Source organism: Rousettus aegyptiacus, unplaced genomic scaffold (assembly GCF_014176215.1).
Source record: "Rousettus aegyptiacus isolate mRouAeg1 unplaced genomic scaffold, mRouAeg1.p scaffold_m13_p_8, whole genome shotgun sequence".
Classification (NCBI taxonomy): domain Eukaryota; kingdom Metazoa; phylum Chordata; class Mammalia; order Chiroptera; family Pteropodidae; genus Rousettus; species Rousettus aegyptiacus.
Genome location: NW_023416311.1, coordinates 109,457,166 through 109,476,807, shown reverse-complemented (window position 1 = coordinate 109,476,807; position 19,642 = coordinate 109,457,166). Strand labels below are relative to the sequence as shown.

At 49.0% G+C, this 19,642-nt stretch overlaps 1 pseudogene; it reads left to right on the top strand.

Moving 5' to 3' along the window:
* The first annotated feature begins 6,301 nt into the window (after positions 1-6,301).
* Positions 6,302-6,420, top strand: LOC118607500 (annotated as a pseudogene).
* Positions 6,421-19,642: the final 13,222 nt, after the last annotated feature.

The following is a 19,642-nucleotide window of genomic DNA, read 5'->3' as shown; positions in this document are numbered from 1 at the left end:
ACTGCGATCTCTGCCTCTGTTACGAGGGATACGAGGTAACCCCCTCCACGGGGAAAAGGTTCTGTTAAGGATTTCTTTGTCCCTGGACCACGTCGGGCCTGAGGCTACATGTCCCGTGCAGGTTTGGAGGGAAGTGTTTTCTCTTGGAGGCAGCCACCACGACAGCCAGCAGAGCCACCAGGGTCACTGGGACACAGCTTAACTTCTGTTTGGGTTTTTTCATTGAATTAAGGCCACACTCTTTTAGGGTCCATGTTTACAATTCCCTCTCTATAACTCCTGTCTTCATTAAACGCAAGAGGGGCCTCTGTAGACTTACAGCAGTTCTATAGAAGCAATAAGGTAAAGTCAGGTGTGGCTTCCCCAATATTTACGTCTCTGGATTTAGTCGAGGGGTCTCTGGCCTGGGGTTCCTGGTGGTCACCGTGTGTGAAAGGGTTCCGGACACCCTAGGGCTGGGAACCACGAGGTGGGAGTATGCATCCAGTAGGGATAGCAGCAAGGTATGGCCGTGGAAACATCCCCGAGGACAGGCGTTAGAGCAAGACAAACCTCTGGGCTGTCTGGGCTGTGAGCACATCTCCAAGTAGATGCTGCCCAGGCGATCTTGAGCTTGGTGGGTCGTAGGCTGCAGCGTGCGCAGGTGATGAGCCTCCCAGGACACGGGAGGAGGCCTGGATGCATCAGAAAACATCGTCAGGGCATCCCCGGATCTACTTACTGATGACGGAAATGGTGAAAAACTCCAGTGCGAATCAGGATAAGTATAAACATGATTGATGGCAATGAGACGATTTTATACCTTAGGAGCGATTTGTTGAAATGGTCACTGACTTGTTTACTGTTGTTTGAAGTCGTTTTTGTGCCTTCAAGTGTATTTAAAGAATCCGAAGTTGATAACACCAGCCTTTCCAAGAGTCCAAAGGCCTGTGATCTGATGGCCTCGGTCCACCTTTGTCTTGATCTCTGTTCATACCCCACCTCGAGGAGCGATCTGTCCACTTCATCGCTCTGCAGGGAGCGTAGCATTTCCTGAAAGCACCACGGTCTTCTTGGCCTCCTGGAGTTCCACGTGCTGGGCCACCCTGCTGTCCGGCCCATCCTTGCCTTTCCCATTCAGCACGGGGAGGCCACGTGAGCTTCGGGGTGCTCCTGGACACGGCACTCTGGGGGAGGTCCGTCGACGCCAAACCAGACTCGAGAGTGTTCGATCCACCTCTGCACCCCCCCAGCCCACCCAGAGCGGGCATCTACTGGGCGCTAAATATAGAACAGCACCGTCCGGCTTAGCTGAATTGGCCTTTTCTAAAAAAGTAATGACTTCGGTCTGCCGGGAAATAGTCTGGAGGTTAATATCCCAGAGTGTCAGAGAGAAAATGAACAAAGAATTGCTTCCAGTCAGCTCAAATACATAATGATTTTGTGATGTTTCCTAATTACGTTTTTTATTGAAAAATGTGTCTAGATGTTCGCTTCTCTGAGAGCACAGCCACAAAGAACTGCGTGATCTGGAAGCTTCCGGGTTCAGAATTTTGTCATTTCTTTTCAAATATGTTTCTTCCGAACTTAGCATTTTTTTAATGAAAATAATGATATGATAATGCAGTTTACAACAGATATTGATTAAGTCTTTTTTTTGGATGAATTACTTCTTGATGAATAACTCTGATCAAGAGTTACTCTCAATGCACAGTATTCACAGTAATACAATCCAAGTATAGATGGTTCTATATTAATAAAGTGACAGTATTTGAAAGCAAATGAGTCGAACATAGAAGGCAGCAGGGACTTCTCCCACTCCTGGACTTTGTTCCAGAAATTCAAATTTAAGATAAGTGGCTAAAAATGGTTTTCTTTTTAACCATTTTGACCTAGTTGTGCTTGGCTACACTTTCCAAGAAGAAAAATAAAAATGTAAAACAAAAGAGCCCATACAAATCTTAGAAAAATAATTTCATGTGACCCGAAACCAAAAGATTCAGTACCGTTTCCAGGGAAGTCCTTTTAATTTCAATTTCCTACTTATTGGAGAACTCGATTTCACATTGAGGAATTGCTGTTGACTGGACTGTTATGAGGTCACCTTTTTTTTTTTTTCTTTTTTGCTTTAATGTTAGAGTCATGGGCCCAGCAAAGCTGGCATAGAGTGGGTATTCGGCAAATGTAGCTTTTAGTGAAAAACACAAAAGAAAAGATACATAATAGATAATCTGGCAATAAAGATCGCATCTTTGCAATCCATTCGGCAATGTAACACACACCACCCAGTGGGCTGCAGACAATAAGCCAGTGCTAATTAAAGTCAGCTGGCGCTCATGATGCTGAGAAGTGCTTAACTGGATGCTTTCCACTGGTCACCTTGTTAGATGGAAATTTTCCTCCCGAAATAACACCGGGGCTGTTATTGTGGTTATTTTTAATGCAATGCTTCCACGGGGTGAGTAATGAAAGCAAAACCTTTCAGAATACAGTGAAATGTAATTTTTTTTTTTTGGAATGGCGAGCTTCCCTTAGTATTAGAAAACGACATGGCGTTTCACTGAATAAACATGACCCACCGAGCGAGGCAGGAATTGACGCTGGTCTTTCGCCCTCGGGCAGGTGTCGTTCCCCATGCCTGCGAGCGCCAAGTCGAAGGCTACATGCTTTTTACATTTGGGAACATCTCCATATTACTCTTCAAAACAGTGATATTAAAGAATGCTTCGAACAGCAACGTGGAAGAGTGAGTTCTCCACAGTACTGCCAACATTTATCAAGTTTTTTTTTCTTTTGATAATCTAATAATTGAAAATGGTGTGTCATTTAGTTTTTATTGTATTTTTAAAATAAGTAACATCGACTTTTAAAAAATGTATTTTAAAGTATTTTTCACAGTTGTTGCCCAATTTTTTAATTGTTTTTTTTTTAAATTTGTTTTTGCTAATTTGTGAGAGCTGTGTATGTCTTAAAGATATTACCTCTTTGTCTGTGACATGTGTTATAAATATTTTACTAGTTTATGTATTTGCTTTTACTTTTACTTTATTGCTGGTATTTATTTTTGCCATGCAGTAAATTTTATATATTTTTAATGTAGTCAAATATAATATTCGTCAGTGTAATTTGAGTTTTGGACTTTGCTTAAAATGTATCTCCTACTCTGAGTTTATTTGTTAAATTTCCAAGTTCTCTTTTAGTATCTTTAAGGTCCAAATTTTAACATTTCACTCTTATTTCCTCTGGGCTTTATTTTGGCGTAAGCAGTGAAGTATGAATCTAAGTTTATTATTTTTCCCAGGTGCTAAATAGATACATATATGTGTGTGTAGCTGTGTACGTAGTTTCATAGCTTCACATGTGTATGAAGGTAAGGAACTCCACAGGGCTAAGAGAGAGGCATTATTTTTCAAAGTAACATGTCTTATGAAATATTCAGAATTTCAGAATGATAAAACCCAAAGAAAGGAAAGTGTGAGATAGGCTGTTGTTATGAACTGACCCCATGTTAAAAATATATATTCGTATCTACAGACTAAATCATTTGTCTTTGATTACGCGACAATTCAGTGGTAGGTTGGTATTAAACTCACAGCCTCTACAAGTCTGGCTCGTATGTACCTAGCTTTTTCTCATGTAGGAAAACTGGTGTTCAAAAGGAACAAGCTACAGAGAGAATTCTGGGAGGCATGGATGTCGTGTTTGAATAAAGTTCTTTTTTTTTTCTTTCTTTTTTTGCATAGGGGTCCAGAGGAGCCATTAAGGGCTGAGTTTGTGCGTTGCTGCTCTGCCGAGGCGCCCGCCCCCTCCAAGCCATAGGAAACCTTTCTTTCCTTCCAAGTGCCCACAAGCTTCCAAGTAATGACTGGGGAGAAACCGTGATTTATAGCTGTGAACATAGGAAATAACTTGGAGGTATTCAGAAGGGAGAGAAAACAAGATTCAGGAGACTCACGGCGTTAGAAGCTCGATCAGAAAAATAAAGTCCGAGTATAAATTACTGTGAGCTATTTTATTATTCCTTCAATTTCTCATCCAAAAGAACAAAAACGAAACCAGTAGTGGGAACGGAAAAGCTGCCTGCACTCCCAAGCGGGACTGATTTATGATAAACTTTTTTCTTTATGACAAGACTTACTGTCCGATAAGCCTCTGGGTCTATGTGTTGAACTTCTCCGTACCCAGGTCCTGACGAGGATGACACGGTTTTGAAACCACCGGCGCGTTCCAATGAGCAGATGAGATCGGGGGGCCAATGACTCTCAGCATCCTGAGAACGAGGCGAAGCCGGTCAAAACAGCCCAGTTCTGGTTACTCAGCTGCCCGTCCGTGTTGCCCGGGGACATCGGCGCTAGTCAGTGCCCCTCTCTGTCTAGTCAGGTAAAACTCCGTGTGAGCCACCGGTGGTTTGGAACCTGGCGATCGGTAAGATCCGGTGGACGTGCCGGCCATTAGCGAGTCGCCTAGGCTAACCGCTGCTGGGCACCAGGGGTCCGCAGAATAAAACACATGGGCATTCTAGCTGCTTCGCCCAGGGACACCCCGGAGACACGGGGGTGCAGAAATGGCCAACGAGATCGACGCAGGATCCTTTCCTTGTGACACACACTCTGCTCTACCCACCGGCCCTTCTGGCTGCCTTCGCCTCTCCACCAAGGCAGCTCACACAGGCTCCAGAGCACAAAGGTCCCCGTCATCAGCCTTTAAAAACGACGGCATTTTTCTTCAAAGCCAGTGCTACTGGTCCTCGCCGGAAAAGCTTTCTCCTCTGGCTCTCTGAATCGTGCACTGGTGGGTTACGGTTGCGTAGTTTGGGGCAGTTGCCTCTTGTGAATGGCCAAATCACGTGGTAGGTATTCTATTCAGCACAGCCGAACCACCTGGCGTCCCCGACAGCTCCCGAGGCAGGGACCCCGGGACGTGGAGCTGGAAGGCAGTTCTATATCTAAACAGATCCAGAGATCACAGAAGCCACGGTTCACCCATCTTGGTTCTAATTCTCTGTTTTTGTTCCTTTGCTTTTGTCTTGTAAATTAAAAAATTTGCACTGGAGAATTTAAACAGGGAAGGAAGACTTTATTCAAAGCAATTATGGTAGGGGAGAGAGTCTATTGCAATAGGGAGAGAGATCGAACTCAATTCCACTGAAACAGAAGATGGTTTTTAAGCATGGGGAACGGGCAGGCTAGTCAGAAAGTCCTGCAGGGCACTGTGAGGCGGCTGGCCAGTGTGGGGAGGCCACCTGGGTGTGCTAATCGGAGCTTACCGGAGCTAGGCTCCCGCCTCCCACAGAGACTGGGAGATGGGGGCTCTCTCCTTGATAATCACATTTCAGAGGCACGGTCCCTCCGTCCCTGCAAAAGACATTTTCTGGGCTGTAGAACTGGCAAGAGAGCAGAATAAGATCTGCATCTCAAAGGGGTGGAAAAAGGGTTCAGGACGGAAGTTTTCTCAAGTAGGTGTTCTCAGAACAGGGAAGCCGAGGGCCGGAGCCAGGAAGAAGCCCCAGAACTTAACCAAGCCGAGGACAGGCTTAAGGCTGCGTCAGTGGGTCAGTCCGGTCAGTCCGTCAGTCCGTGCACACGGCTCCTCCCACCTGCAGTCAAAGCCCCCTCCCCGTCCCGTCCCCTCCCCCCAGCCCTCCCATCCCCCCCCAGTCCATCTCCTCTTCTCTCCCCACCCCCCTCGCTGGCCCTCCCTCTCTCTCTCCTGGCAAACACTGTCTTCGTCGGGCATCGCTTCCACGGGAAGCCTTCCTGCAGCCCTGCGCCTCCGCCCCACCCCTCACGCGGGGGCGACTGCCCCTTCCTGCCCGTCCTCTCCCCGAGACGCGACCCACGGCTCCTTCCTGCCCATCTTTCCCCCAAGACTCAGAGTCTCCGCTTCGCAGGCCGCCCTCTGGTCTCTGAATTCCTGAGACACTTGAGCACACAGTGGGAAGTCGATCAATACTTCCTGACGGGTAAAATCTGCATGAATGCTAGTTTCATTCAATTGTGTAGAGAAAACATTTTAACACGGCAAGCTTTCCAGAACAGGAAACCGATTCACGGGCAAGTGTTTGCGGGGAATGTCGTTTGTTACTGTCCACCTTGCTGTCACATAGCACGCAGCTGATGTTAACGTCACAGGGGGACCAGGTGGGCTTCCTCTCAAGTTTCGGAATCCTTCCTAACATATGCTATCTGGGTCCATCGCATTACAGTTTATATAAACGGCCTGCATCACCTGACTTGGTTTTTACAACTATCCTGTATAATAAAAGACACGAGACCTTTCCTCTGCATTTCAGGCCATGCTGCCCTACAAAAAGCCAGATGCTGTCTACAGCCACACCATCCTGAATGAGCTCCATCCTGCCTGATCTCGGAAGCCAAGCAGGGTTGGGCCTGGTGAGTACTTGGTTGGGAGACCACCTAGGAAGACCAGGTGCTGTAGATGTAAAGAAAATTTAAAAAAGAAAAAGCAAACAAGGAAACAAACCAAAAACAAACCCAGACGCTCACTCGCTCACTCGCTCACTCGCATCCAGAGTTCCACTACCCCCCACGCCCCCCACCTGCACCCCCACTCCCTGTCCTGCACCCCTAGCCCCCCAACACCCCACTGCCACCCCCACCCACCACTTCTTCCAACAAAATCTCCTTCCTTTCCGCGCCTGCTGTCAAATCGGTTCTCAGAGAACAGGACATGAACTTGATCCGATTCCGAATTTATTCGGACATAATGATGTTAATTTTTTTTTTTTTTTTTTAACATTTTGAGGATCGAAGAACTTGGGAAAAGTGAAAGTAAACTCTTGCTGAGGGGAGAATAAATTTTAAATTGTCCTTCCCTGTTTCTAAACTGCGATAAAGCTTATGGCAATAGTCTCTAGTTCGTGTACGGCCTGGGTAAATCAGACACCTGGTGCTTGTTCGTCACGTAAGGCTACGGCCCGGAGCGAGTCGTTCACCTCTGACGGCGTCCTGGCACGCGTTTGCTCTCCATCCTCACCTCCTCACACCTGTCCGGAGTCTTTCCATTCTCATTTTACTTTGTCAGGGAACCAGGGGGTTTCCGGCAATGAAAGGAAACGAGGGCGGCAGAAATACCTGCTCGCCGTCCTCAAATAATAAAGATACTGTAAGAATAAAGACCATAAGGTGATTCTCCAAAATATCTTTGCTGGAGCAAAACGAGGACTACGGAAGCAGATAAAGAACCTGAGCAAAAGGTCGTGTTTGAGCTGACAGGCATGTCTAGAAATTATATTCCCATAACACTTGATGCAGGTAAAGCTTCAAGCAGCTTTCCTCAAAGAAATCATTACGATAGACTCATATCAATCAAACAGTCGGTATTTTTTTCTTGATATAAGAAACCAGGCCTCTGGACGGGGTGGAGGTCGCGGCTCGCCCACCGGGTGAGCATGGATTTGTTCACACGCTTCCTTTGGATTAGCTCCTCGCCACTTTGCAAAGCCGAGAAGCACCAAATTCGAAGGGCCGAGGCCGAGACCTTGGCTCATTGACCGTGTGAGCCCAGAGTGACCTGGGCAGTGACTGGGAAAATGGGCCAGGAGCACAGGCCAGGTCGACTTTCCCTAACGAGCAAGGCCTGGCCGAGCGGCCGAGACATCGCGTGTACAGTTCCAGCCGGGGCGGGAGGCCCCGGCTTCTCGGGACTCGTCCATGGACAACCTGCTACTTGCTTGCACCTGACATGGTGACGTGATCACAGTCCCTGCCGCGCACGTGAGCCACTGAGATTTTGGGCTGTCGAGCGAGGCACTCAGGCCCAGGCGGTAGATACGGCTCAGGAGCCCTGGCCTATCCATCTCAGAGCCTGAAACACGATGCAATTCGTTCCAGGCATTGACGGTATTCCCCTGCTTTGGAATAAAGACATGGTTGCAAAGGCCGTGCGTTGGGTGGGGTGGGGGGTGGGATTTCTTCCTGCTGGACCCTCCAGTAAACAGCCTGGGAATTGAATGGGACCTGAAGCCACACAGATCTGCACAGCGAACCTCATGGACACGACAGACCCTGTGCCACTCTCCGAGTAGCAGGGTCGGAAAGGTCGGGGGTGGAGCGGAAGGGAGGATTCTCCACGTTTCTAAGTATTCAGGGGGAAACTATATGGCTTTTAAGGGTGTGATCGAAAACACTCGTGCACTGATATTCATAAGAGAAACCAAAATAATTTGCTTTCCAGAAAGCTATTTGCTAATTGAGGAGGCGCGATGCACCTGTCACGAGCACTTTAAGGAGCCTCCCATCTGCTTCCTTACAAATAATTTCGACAGGTGCAGAGGCATCGCTGCATTTTAGAGCCGGAACTATCATTATACTAAGTTCCGTAATTATCTTAGGCTTTGGGCCGTGAATGGACTTCAAGGATCCACTAACATCTGGAAAATATCCGTGCTCTGGGAGGTGTCTGGGGGGTTGTGCGTCTTCTTCCTAGGGAGATGCTTCGTCGATGTCGTTTTCTTAGAGTTTAGGTCAAAAAGTGTTTCAGCTGCAAGTCCGTAGTGACAAAACATAAACAGACAGGAAAGAGCCAACGAACGGGGCAGGACAAACCACCTTCTGCAGCAGAAGGCCGGTGTGTGAAGGAAGATAAAGGGGGAGGAAATGGCCCGTGGCAGCCAGCGTGGCACTGAGCGCTCCCGGCGCCGTCGGCAGAGGAAGCGGACGCCATCGACGGTGTGCGCTCGGCCCCGAAGTAGCTCCGCAGAGTCCGCTCGCCGCGCGCGCAGAAGGAAACGTGGTCGTGGCAGCGCGGGGACCCGGGGGCACCTCTTCGACCAAGGTATTAAAGCGGACGTCACCGACAAGGCGAGGTGGCCTCGCCGCTTCGGAGGTGATGAACCAAGACACCGCCCCACCCCCAAGGGAGGTCGAGTCGAACCGAAGTGCAACCCGGGGCTGGACGCCGGATCAGAAAACAATTGCCGTGAGGTCCATCAGTGTGACATCGGGAGAAACTCGAAGACGGATCGTGGAGCATATTGTGCCGTGGCATCGGTGTAGAGTTTCTGACTTTGATCATCGCGTTTAAGTGCAGAGCTTAGGCAGAGCACGGCCCTGAGCAGTAAGCCCCCTCCAAGGCCCCTCCAAGGCCCCTCCAAGGCCCCCTCCAACGCCCCCTCCAAGCCCCCTCCAAGGCCCCCTGCAAGATCCCCTCCAAGGCCCCCTCCAAGGCCCCCTCCAAGGCCCCCTCCAACGCCCTCCAAGGCCCCCTCCCTGCCCCCCGCTGTCCCTTCTCGTGGGCGCAGAATCTCTGTGCTTTCCAGCGTTCGGGATGGAAAAATGTACCTGTATGATGTAATCACAGGTTTAGAATGAGGGTTTCCTTGCTGTCCTGAATTTTGGCCAAAGTCTTGACGCTGAGAACAGTGAGCGATGTTGTCCCACACTCTAAAGAGTGGCATGGACGAGTCCCCACCGGGTTCTCCTGGGGCGAGTGGCCAGCCTGGCCCCGTAAACTCTGTACTCGGTGGTGCCATTCAAATGCGGCAGCAGGGAACAAGTCAGGGGGCTGGGCTCGGGCCCCTGCCAGGGAGCATGGAGACAGACCACACCCCGGCCCCACCTGGAGGCCGCACCCTGGAGGCCGCACCCCACACCCCCCCCTGCCTGGAGGCCACACCCCGGCCCCCACCCGGACCCGTCCGGAGGTGGCACGGCCACAGCGGAGGTCCCAGGGCAGGGGCTGCGGCGGGAGGCCCCTTTCTTCGGTGCCTCGGGCCCGTCGGCAGCCGAGGGGCTGAGAGAGGACCCTGCCAGGAGCCCGTGTGGCTCTGCCCCCAGCCACCAGCTGCTCAGAGGGCATGAGAGGCCTGTGGGGGGACATCGCCAGGGACACCTGGCCGGGGCCGTGACTCCTGGAGCGGTGACTCCGCAGAACCACAGAAGCATCAGGCGGCAGAGTCAATTTTGGAGCCGAGAAAATCTTTTAAAAATCAGCAACAGCTGAACCAAATGCTGGTGTTTCTCCTCTAGTCCTTACTCCCCGTACGGCAGACCCCAAAGGCAGGACCGAGAAGGAAAGGAGATAAAGCAAGGAAAGTTCTAGAAGGTCCGAACGCCTTTCCTTCTCCTGGTTTAGAGAATGCCCCACCCTCATGCCGAATCGGAAACTTTCGTTTAGATTTAATTAACTTTATCACGTCCGATGAGACTGTCCCGACCCCCGACCGGAACCAGAGATCCGCGGCAGCCTCAGGAGGGCCGGCCTGCTGTTTCGAGACATCGTCAGGAGACACACGTCGGCGTCCAGCACTGTTGCTCTGCAGTTCTGTAAAACGGGCACAGATTTGTCACGTTCACCCGACGCGAAGGACAGTTTCTCAGATGGGGCCCTCCTGTCCTGGCCCCCAGAGAGATGTCCCCAGTCTCACGCCGAGAGGAGCAGGACCTGTCTTCCTCCGTGGCTCCGCGCCCCACCCAGGCCCACGAAAGGCGTTGCCAGGAAATTCTTGGGGACCACAGTTGGATGTTTTAGTGGCTCAAGCATCAAGAACCATTATTCTATAATACACTTGGAAAAACAAAACTATCGTGGGTTTCCTTTCTCCAATACAAAACAAACGCATAAAAATCCCCATCTTTACGGAATGAAATCTTCCATCTTTCAAGACTTTATACCGGAGTAGTCGCCTCCCAGAGATCACTTATTTCTTATTATTATGATAACGAATCACGCAGAGAGGCTCAGAGAGGCCGTGTGCCTTGTCCTAAGTCACACAGAGAGAAGACGGCGGGTCAGAACGCAGATTCCCACTGTTACGAAGCCCGAGTTCCTTCCGGTCGTTTCGCTGTCCTGACCCTCATTCCCGCTCTCAGTCGCCGATGCTTCCGTCCGCAGGCCCCACTCCGCACACGCCTGGCATCCGCTCAGCGCTGTGGAGGGCCGAAGAGGGCGGGAGGTCGAGGCAGGACACCCGGTTCTGGTCCCCGGTGCAACCGGGAGCCGGGAAACCCGTGAAGAGAAGTTGGGGAACAAACGTGAATAAAAGAAAACGGGGTCCCAACAGGCGTAGCCGTCTCGGTCCTAGAGCTGTCCTCTCTGCAGCCGCTACAGAGCGAACTTTCCCCAGACGCTGAAAGTGTTGATCTCGCCTTGCAGGTGGAGGTGCTAGAGCAAGACGAAGCAATGGAAGCAGCTCCGCCTCCTTTCTCAGGACACGGGGGTGGAGGAGGCCGCGGCAGTGGAGGGGGTGAGCGGCGGGGTGAGCGCGTCTGGCCTCCGCCGGGTGCCGTGGACGTGAAAGCGAACTCAGCTCTTCTAAGCCAATGTCAACGGGAACCTATATTTTTAATCTTTATCAGGGTAGAGGTGGTGTAATACTTAACGGTATTTGGTTAGCCCGTACATGGCTTGTTAGAGTGAGTTTGTAAAAGAAAAAAAAAAAAAAGACAGGGGTAGAAAACAGGGGAGCAAGACGTTTGCCTGTGAGGCGCTCGTAGGCAGCCGTGTTTTAAGAGCTGTCCACTTTGCAACTCTGCATTCTTCCGCCATGAGGGAAAACCCAGCGCTTGTCCGGGTAGGTTCCGTGCAGACGCTGCCACCAAGTCCCTCCCTCTGGCCCCATTGCGGAGAGGTACCGGGCAGGTGCGGAGAGGTACCGGGCAGGTACTGTGTGTGGGGTGGGGGGATGGGCTGCGAAGAATGTCTTTACCTTGGAATTTTCGGCAGGCGGTGAGAGATGTTAAGAGTGATTTTAATCCAATGCCGAGCGGAGCAAACCAAACTCTTGGGTGCCACCCGCAGGGTGCAGAACGGCCCCGCCACCCTGGACACCCACGTGCTGCAGCTGTCAGCTCAAAAAGGTTAAAACAAAAGCAAAACCGAAAAACCGGCTCCTCAATCCCAAATTCCAGCGCGCGGCCTCCTCCGCCACATGATTTCTCTTCTGCTGTGTTCCATGTCGTTATTTATGTTCCCTTGTCCTACATTCCATCCCAAATACAGCACAAGCTCTTTAAGGAAGGGACCGGCTCAGTCACGTTTGCACATTGCACAAAGCTGAAGACGAGATATGCTGAGTTAAAAAGGTGTGGATGGTCGCAAAGGAACTGCAGATTACCAGAATTTACAAGACAGAGGGGAACTGGCTTTCGGAGACGGTTGACTCTACACAGAGCTAGACCAACCTATGCTTTTTATGGAATAAACTATAAACTACTTGTAAGTATTATGCTAGAAACTGCTGGAGAAACACTATAAACCACCAGGAAACCATTTTTTGTATACACTTTTCTCTTTAAGCTAACTACCTTTATGAACAAAGACAAAGTAAATATTTCACGGATGTCTTTTTAAGATACAGACAGAATGTCTTCGTAGCTCTTTGAAGTTACACTTAATGTAAACATTTGGAAAAGTCCAAATTTGAGCTGAGAGATCTGACTAAAAACCCCAATAGTCTCCTGCGGCCGCACATAATAGCAATTTTTTTTTTCTTCCCGATACTGAATCCATTCTGCGCACCCCCGTGCACGGAATGCATTCATTTGGTGAATGCATCTTGCATGCGCCGTATCAGGTCGTGGAGTGCCGCACCAGACAAGTGACCAGTGAACAGATAGCTCCCACCCAAGGTCTTCCCGGGTTGCACAGTCTCCGACCGATGTCAGCTCTGGGGTGGCGGTGGTGAAGATGGGGTCCTCAGAACCAGCGTACAGCGTTCGGCAAACCTGTGACTTCACAGGCTTGATACGATTTGGTCAAGAGTTTTCTTATTATTTGTCCTTTCATTTGTGCATTGTGCAGAAAGCAGTCGTGACTTTTTTTAAACAAACATTTTATTGAGGTATCAGGGACATGTAAAAAACTCTCAATGGGTTTACGGTTAGGTATAAATCCACGAAACCAACACCACCATCCAGGTCAAAAGCATAGCCATCTCCTCCTGAAGTTTCCCCCCACCCCCCGTTACAATATTTTGTGTGCATATAGTAAACAGCATAAGAGCTACCTTCCCAGCAAGTTTTAACTGTAGGGCACAGTACCGTTAGCTGCAGGCGCTGTGCTGTGTGCAGCAGGAGGTCGAAGGGTACGGAGTTTCAAGGAGGCACTATAAATAACATCTGGACACCGCTGTGCTACAGCCTGTGGCTTCCAGCATGGGAGTAAAAGCTGCTCCCAGGCATGCTCTCCCTCCTCTGTCTCCCTCCTCCCCCGCCCCTCCTCCCCTCTTCCCTCCTCCTCTTCTTCCCTCCTCCCCTCTTTCCCTCATTCCCTCCATCCCTCCCTCCTCCATTCCTTCTTCCTTCCCTCCCTCCCTCCCTCCTTCCCTCTCTCCCTCCCTCCCTCTGTCTCTCTCTGCTCCTCATCTAAGAATCACAGTGGCAGAATTATGACCATTAAGCACTGATGCCACTAAATTATGTAATTCCCCATTCCATGCTCTTAAAACACAAGTTCTGGGATGATTAGCTCACTAAATTGCCAACACTTCAGCATGAATTATTTTCATCCTTCAATTTATGGCAGAAAGTGCCCAAAGAGCCTGAAGACAATGTCTGCTTAAGGAGAAATAAAAAAAAAAGAGGGAGGCATGGATAAGGAGGGAAGGAGGAGGGAAGGGGGCTCAAAAGTTAGGTTCCTTCTCTGCTCAGCTGCGGCAGGTCGGAGCGAGTGTCGACCCAAGACATTATGAACCCATGTCCTCTGCATGGACCTGGAGAGAGGAGTTAAAACTCTTGACACACTAAAGGGTGAAAGTCCTAAGTTTAAAAACGTAAATACGCTTCTTTGTATAGGTAAACGACATGTTTGTGTGTGTATGTGTATCTGTGTGTGCACATACGTGTACATACATCTTCATGCGCTTTCATTGTGTGCTCTGTTTCGAGCTGGGTGTTTGCTGCTGACGGCTGTGCTGGTGATACATGCATGGATATTTCGCAGAACCTTGGAGGCTTTGGAGATTAACAGGTAACCTTTAGAAAGGGGGCCGATGAGTCCAGGTGTAAGACGCACATTGTCATCTTTCAGATTCTGCCACACTCAACTCCTCATTTTCCTCTGGAAGGTTTTTAAGCTCCTAACCCACTTACATATCATTTTCTCCCAAATCATGCGTTCGGTTCTATTTCTGTGTCAATGAACTGTCTTCCATGAGGGGGCCTCTGCAAAGTGAGGTACTTGGGCTGTTCAGAAGATGCTCATAGATCCTCTTTTAAAGTAACAAAAACAGACACAAAATTTCGATGATAGGATGTGGTATGACAAACTACTTCGGTATGTTTACTTGTAAAACTACTGGATGTTAAGTCTCTTAAGTATTTTAATACTATTTTTATCATAAGTTAATTCAACATTTTACATGAAACTTAATGGAATTCTAATGAATTTTGAAAGTTAATGTTAATTACAATGCGTACACATTTAAAAGGGTTTTAAAAAATTTTATGAACTATTTCCATCAACCTCAAACCCATTAAAAGAACAAACTATGGCATAGTTATAGAATCGTGCTTGAACCTTCTGTTTAAAAATTCTTTTCTAATGAATGTGTCTTTTTTTTTTTTTTTGCCCACTTTTTAGTAAGGGAAAACAAGTTACTTTTTGAGATGAAAATGAGTTTTTAACCAGAACATATTTGGTGTCCAAATATGGATGAAATATAGATGACTGAAAAGAAGCAATTCCCTAAAATTTCACCAAGGAATGTCAGGTAGGAGCCAAGGAGAACATCGTCAAAACCATATCGAAAACAGCAGGGCTCAACTGTCTTCCAATAGCTACATATTGTTTCCCCATTGGGACTTGGAAACTGGCAGAAAAATGCAGAGTGTGCCTCCAACTGTCTTCTCTGGTTTCTCCTCGGCTGTCCATTTGGTTTATTTAACATCATTAGTTTTTCTCTTTTTCGTTTTTCTTTTTTTTTTTTGTTGCAAACTTCTAAGGAACAGAGATGTGGAGTCATCCTGTTTAGAAGCCATCTGTCTCCTTTTAGCTCTTCTGTGCCAGACATCTATTTTTCCTGAGGTTATCTTTGGCACTTTGTTAACATTCCAAGGGATTCAGAAAAAAAGTGATATATATTTTTAATAAGCATGCTGAAAATCGTTTTGGCCAAGAGTCAGCGTTTAAGTGCTTTACTTGTGCCACTGTTAGCAAATCCATTTTATTCTCTCCCTGTATGCATTTGCACATACGGATTCCTCTAAACCTGCCTGAAGGTAGACAAGTCTTCTGGGAACTGTGAGGTTGGTATTTACCCCAGAGATGTTAATGAATAAATCCCTAGGATAATCAGATGCACCAAACATTTTTGCTCTTTAGAAAAAGGCTTGCTGTGCCTCCCGGCTTTCTACCACGCTGTGTCGGGGCAGCCTGCGACAGGCGCGGGGTGACGTTATATTACGAGCAGATGTCAAACTTGAAGCTAAAGTTTGATCGAATTTGGGAATATTTGCACTATTTAATGGATTTGGGAAATTAAATATGTTAATTACGTTGGCTATTTCTGGGACCCGGAGAGATAATTTCATATCAGTGTTGGATCCAAACGGAATATAGGATAGACCTAAAATTACTATCCTGATGAGTTTGACCATATGAAATTTCTGGCGTTTACCTGTTTTTGCCTTATATAAGCAGTGATTCAATGTGGTTCGACTTCATATATATAAAGTAATACTTCGGTTCGAGTTTATGTCAGTTTGTTTTGAATTGATCTAACGATTCTGTATCTTCTAAGTGGGGTGGGGGTGGCAGGGTGGGTATAAGAGTGTGTCGGAAATGTTGGGATAGAGTCGGGTCTATTTTTAATGAGATGAGAGGAATTTGTCTGTTTTCTCTCTGAGAGAGCAAAGAAGCTGGGTCGGCCTTGGCAGCAGAAGAGGGTCCCCTGGCAGAGATGCTCACAATAGCTCCCTTATTCCGTTTGTTAGACTTGCACGTCGTTTTCGATGGTAAAGGGACATCTACGCCGTTGTCACTTAGGACATCGATCACACGTCCAGACCCCCGGGATACGCATGGTTACTGGGATAACAGCATCCAGAGAGGCCTGGAACATTCCCTGGCCTCCCCGTGGCCAGGGCACATTACTGTGATGGGCAGGAGAGCCTTTGGCTGGTGGCCAGTGGATGACAGCTGTGTCAGGAGCAATGTTCCAAGGTAGAGGATGGAGGACTTTGTTCTTGGATTTTAGTTTACATCACCCCACCCAGAGAGTTCGAGCCCAGCTCACATCGACGATAGATGGGTGATCAGTTAGATGGGTGGTCAGCTATTCCGTGATTGTGCCGTCCTTTCGTTCATGGGCTAAGTCTGGAGGGGAAGAATGTGGCTTCCCCACATAAAAGGAGCAAAGGGGGAAAATGGTGATTCGGGCAGGGGGTCAGCAGGGGTTTGGCGGGAGGTGTCTGGCCTGGCCTCACTGCGGGGCTTCTTCCCACCAATGCCTTTTCTCACTTTCTCTTTCCTTCTAATGTAATGTCTTATCTTTCTTCCACTAACTAAAGAAATGTTAACTGCTGTATACAATTGTAATTTAAGAATTCTTTGGGAAAAAAAAAAAAAACCTCCAGATAATTAGAAACATTAATTTGCCACCAAGAGAATAGCCGATAATTATCTAAACACACTGGTTTTACCGTAAGTAAGAATTGGAGGTTTGGAGTCAGAAAAGTCTCAGTGATTCTTAACTTTGCCATTTTCAGGGTGGGAACATAGTAGTCACTCAATTTCTTTCTTTCTTTCTTTTCTGTCTTTCTTTCTTTTTTCTTTTTTTTTTTTTTGGACAGAAAGGTTAAATACTATCTCTTCACAAATCTCGATTATACGCTTTGGTGTTATCAGCTACAGTGATGTTATACGTTACATCCTCGGACCTTATTCATCTTAGAGCTGAAAGTTTGTAGCCTGTCACCAACCTCTCCCTCACGCGACCTCTTCAAGCCTTAATTTTTCTCATCTATAAAATGAGAAGGAATTATTTAGAAAATCAGCGCGATGAAACTCTTACGCGTTGTTAGCGGAAATGCCAGTCCGCATAGCCCCTTGGGAAAGAGTCCGGTGGTGCCGTGGACGGGGAACAGAGTCACCACCCTGCTCTTTCCCTCCTGCATGTCCGTCTGCCCAGGAGCGATGAAAACGCGCGTCCACACGAGGTCGCACCAGCTGACGTTCAAAACGGCACCATTCGAAATGAGCAAAACGTGGGTGCCGACCAGTTCGTCAGCTGAGGAATGGATAAATCACGAGTGTGTTCGTGAAGTGGAGTAATATTCAGTAATAATATCCAGAACAAGACACACACGCACACTCTATGATATGGATGAACCCCAAAAGTGTTCCACCGGGTAAAAGGAGAGAGACACGAAATGCCACATACTGTATGATTACATTTAAACGGAATGTCCGGGAAGGCGACTCTGCAGAGGCAGGAGGTGCGCGGGGGGTCGCCGGCAGGTGGAGGCGGGAGCCGCGATGAGCTGCGAACAGGCCTGAGGGGTCTTATCGGAGGGATGGAAATTTGCAAAACCTGGTTTATGGTGCTCGTCGTAAACCTCGGACGCTCCCGGGAGCTGCCTAAAAGTCTTCACTGAGAAGAAGAAAGCTTGTCACAGGTCAGTGTCAAAGCCATGAAGAATAGATGTAAATATAGAAGAAGCCTTAAACTACGGAGTTGTTTGTCGGCCTCGCATTTTCCACAGATTGAGTTAAACCTTTTCTTTTGAATTGCATTGCAAAGATGGCTTTTGCTTAGAAATTGGAAAGTGCAATTAAGGTTGAGAAGACGTTGCCATCGGCAGCTCGCTTGCCGTGGAGTGTGGCCCAGAGTTAAAACGGAACCTTCTCGCTGGCTCGTGGGGCGATCCGGACCAGGAAAACCCGAGAGGGCTGCGGACGTAAACGCTCAGCGTCCATTTTTCTGGCTTTGATCTAATTTGCAATGTTCCGAGTGGTAGGACTTCCATCCATTCTCCGGAAAGCCTTCCTATTAATCGGATATTTCCTATCATCAGGAAACATTTCCTGACTCTCGGTCTCAGTTTTTATCTTTCATGGCATGATATAATGGAGCTAATTTCATTATCCTATTAGCAGATCAAAAATGGTGTCCGTCTCGTTGCCCATTTTCGTGCGGTCGCACCATGATCATGCGGATCGAAAGCGAATGGGGCGTGGAGTTTCCCTCGCTGACTTTCAGCTCCTTCCTCTGTCCTACGGACTCGGCAAGTCGGGCCAACCGGAGACAGAAGAACGCAGCGCAGGGACGCGCCCCCGCACGGCCGCTCGCCCTGGGAACGCGTTCGCCTGCGAAGGTCGTTCTCGGCCTTGATGCCGAGTGTTCCGCCGCCTGCTTTAGTTTGCCCAGCTGGCCCCTCCCGGCCATTGGTAAATGCCGTAGGGGGAGAAGAAGGTGAGACTCTATCTCAAGATCCTGAAACCGCTAAGGAAGAGCTCGCCTCAGATCGCTTTCGCGAGCGGTCGTGCGCCCGCGACGACGTCGCAGGCGGCGAGAGCGCGGCCGAGGGAGGCCCCGCGCGGCCGTAACGGAGCCCAACGATGCCTATGGCCCGGGGTCTCCGCGGTAGTGTCACAGGCCGACACGTGATTCGTGTGTTTGTGGAGACGCTGGGGTCCACGAGCCTACAGGGAGGCCGGTCCTGGGAGAGTATAGCACCCAGAATTACAGGCGTGGGCCATACCAGCCACGACCGTGTAAGCGGTCACGCGACGAGGTCACCTGAAGTCGCACTCCTCAGGCCGCATCTCTGTCGTGGAGGGCCGCGCGGCCATCGCACGAATCTAAACCTCGCTCAGACACCAGGAAGGTGACAGACTCTGAGAAGACAGGGGTAAGCTACATGTCCTCCTGTTATACGGACCGGGGAGCCTGCCCGCCCGCTACGTGTCACATGGGCTGATTCTGTGACAGGTGCCTGCAGCAACTGCTTTCCAGTGAGCGGCCGATAAAAGGGGCAGACGGGAAAGTCAGTGCTTCGGGCCAGCACTGGTCACAGCTCGGTGAGACCGCGAGCACAGGACAAGCAAAGGACAACTGCGCCCGGCCCCGGAGCCGCCTGCCCGACGCTTCCCCGGCTTCCTCCCGCCCTCCGAAGCCGCCGAGCCGTGAACGTCCCTCACACCCCAACGGCCGGAGCGCTGGCCCCGCTGGATGCGGTTCTGGGGTATCTCATTCGCTGAGGCGTCAGAACTCGGGGTGCCCCCGGCCCCGCCGTCTCGCCCCGCCCCCCCCTGCCCCCCGACGGCCCCGCATTTCAGCACGGCCCAGTTCTTAAAACAGGAAACGCTGAAGTACATAGATGGAAATCAATGTATTCCTACTGAATACTACTTTGAATATTTTAGGTTTTTAGTTAATATTTAATATTTTACTTAAAATATTCATAGTAGTAGTTAGTAGGAATACATTGATTTCGATCTAGTCGTAACCCTGAATTTTAAAGGCTGAGTTAATTTAATAAAAATAAACACATTAAATGCATTTTAAAAACTACTTAGATACGTGTTCTCTATCGTATTTATTAACTTTTGCACAGTTTCGGAGGAAACAGCTTATGTAGCTCGTGGCGTGAGCTGACTCCAAGTAGGATGTCCCTGGTGGCCAGAACCCTGTCACACAGGGAGTGGTGAACCTGGGGTCCCGGTCTCATGGACGGTACTTGGTACAAAAAAAACAAAGCCC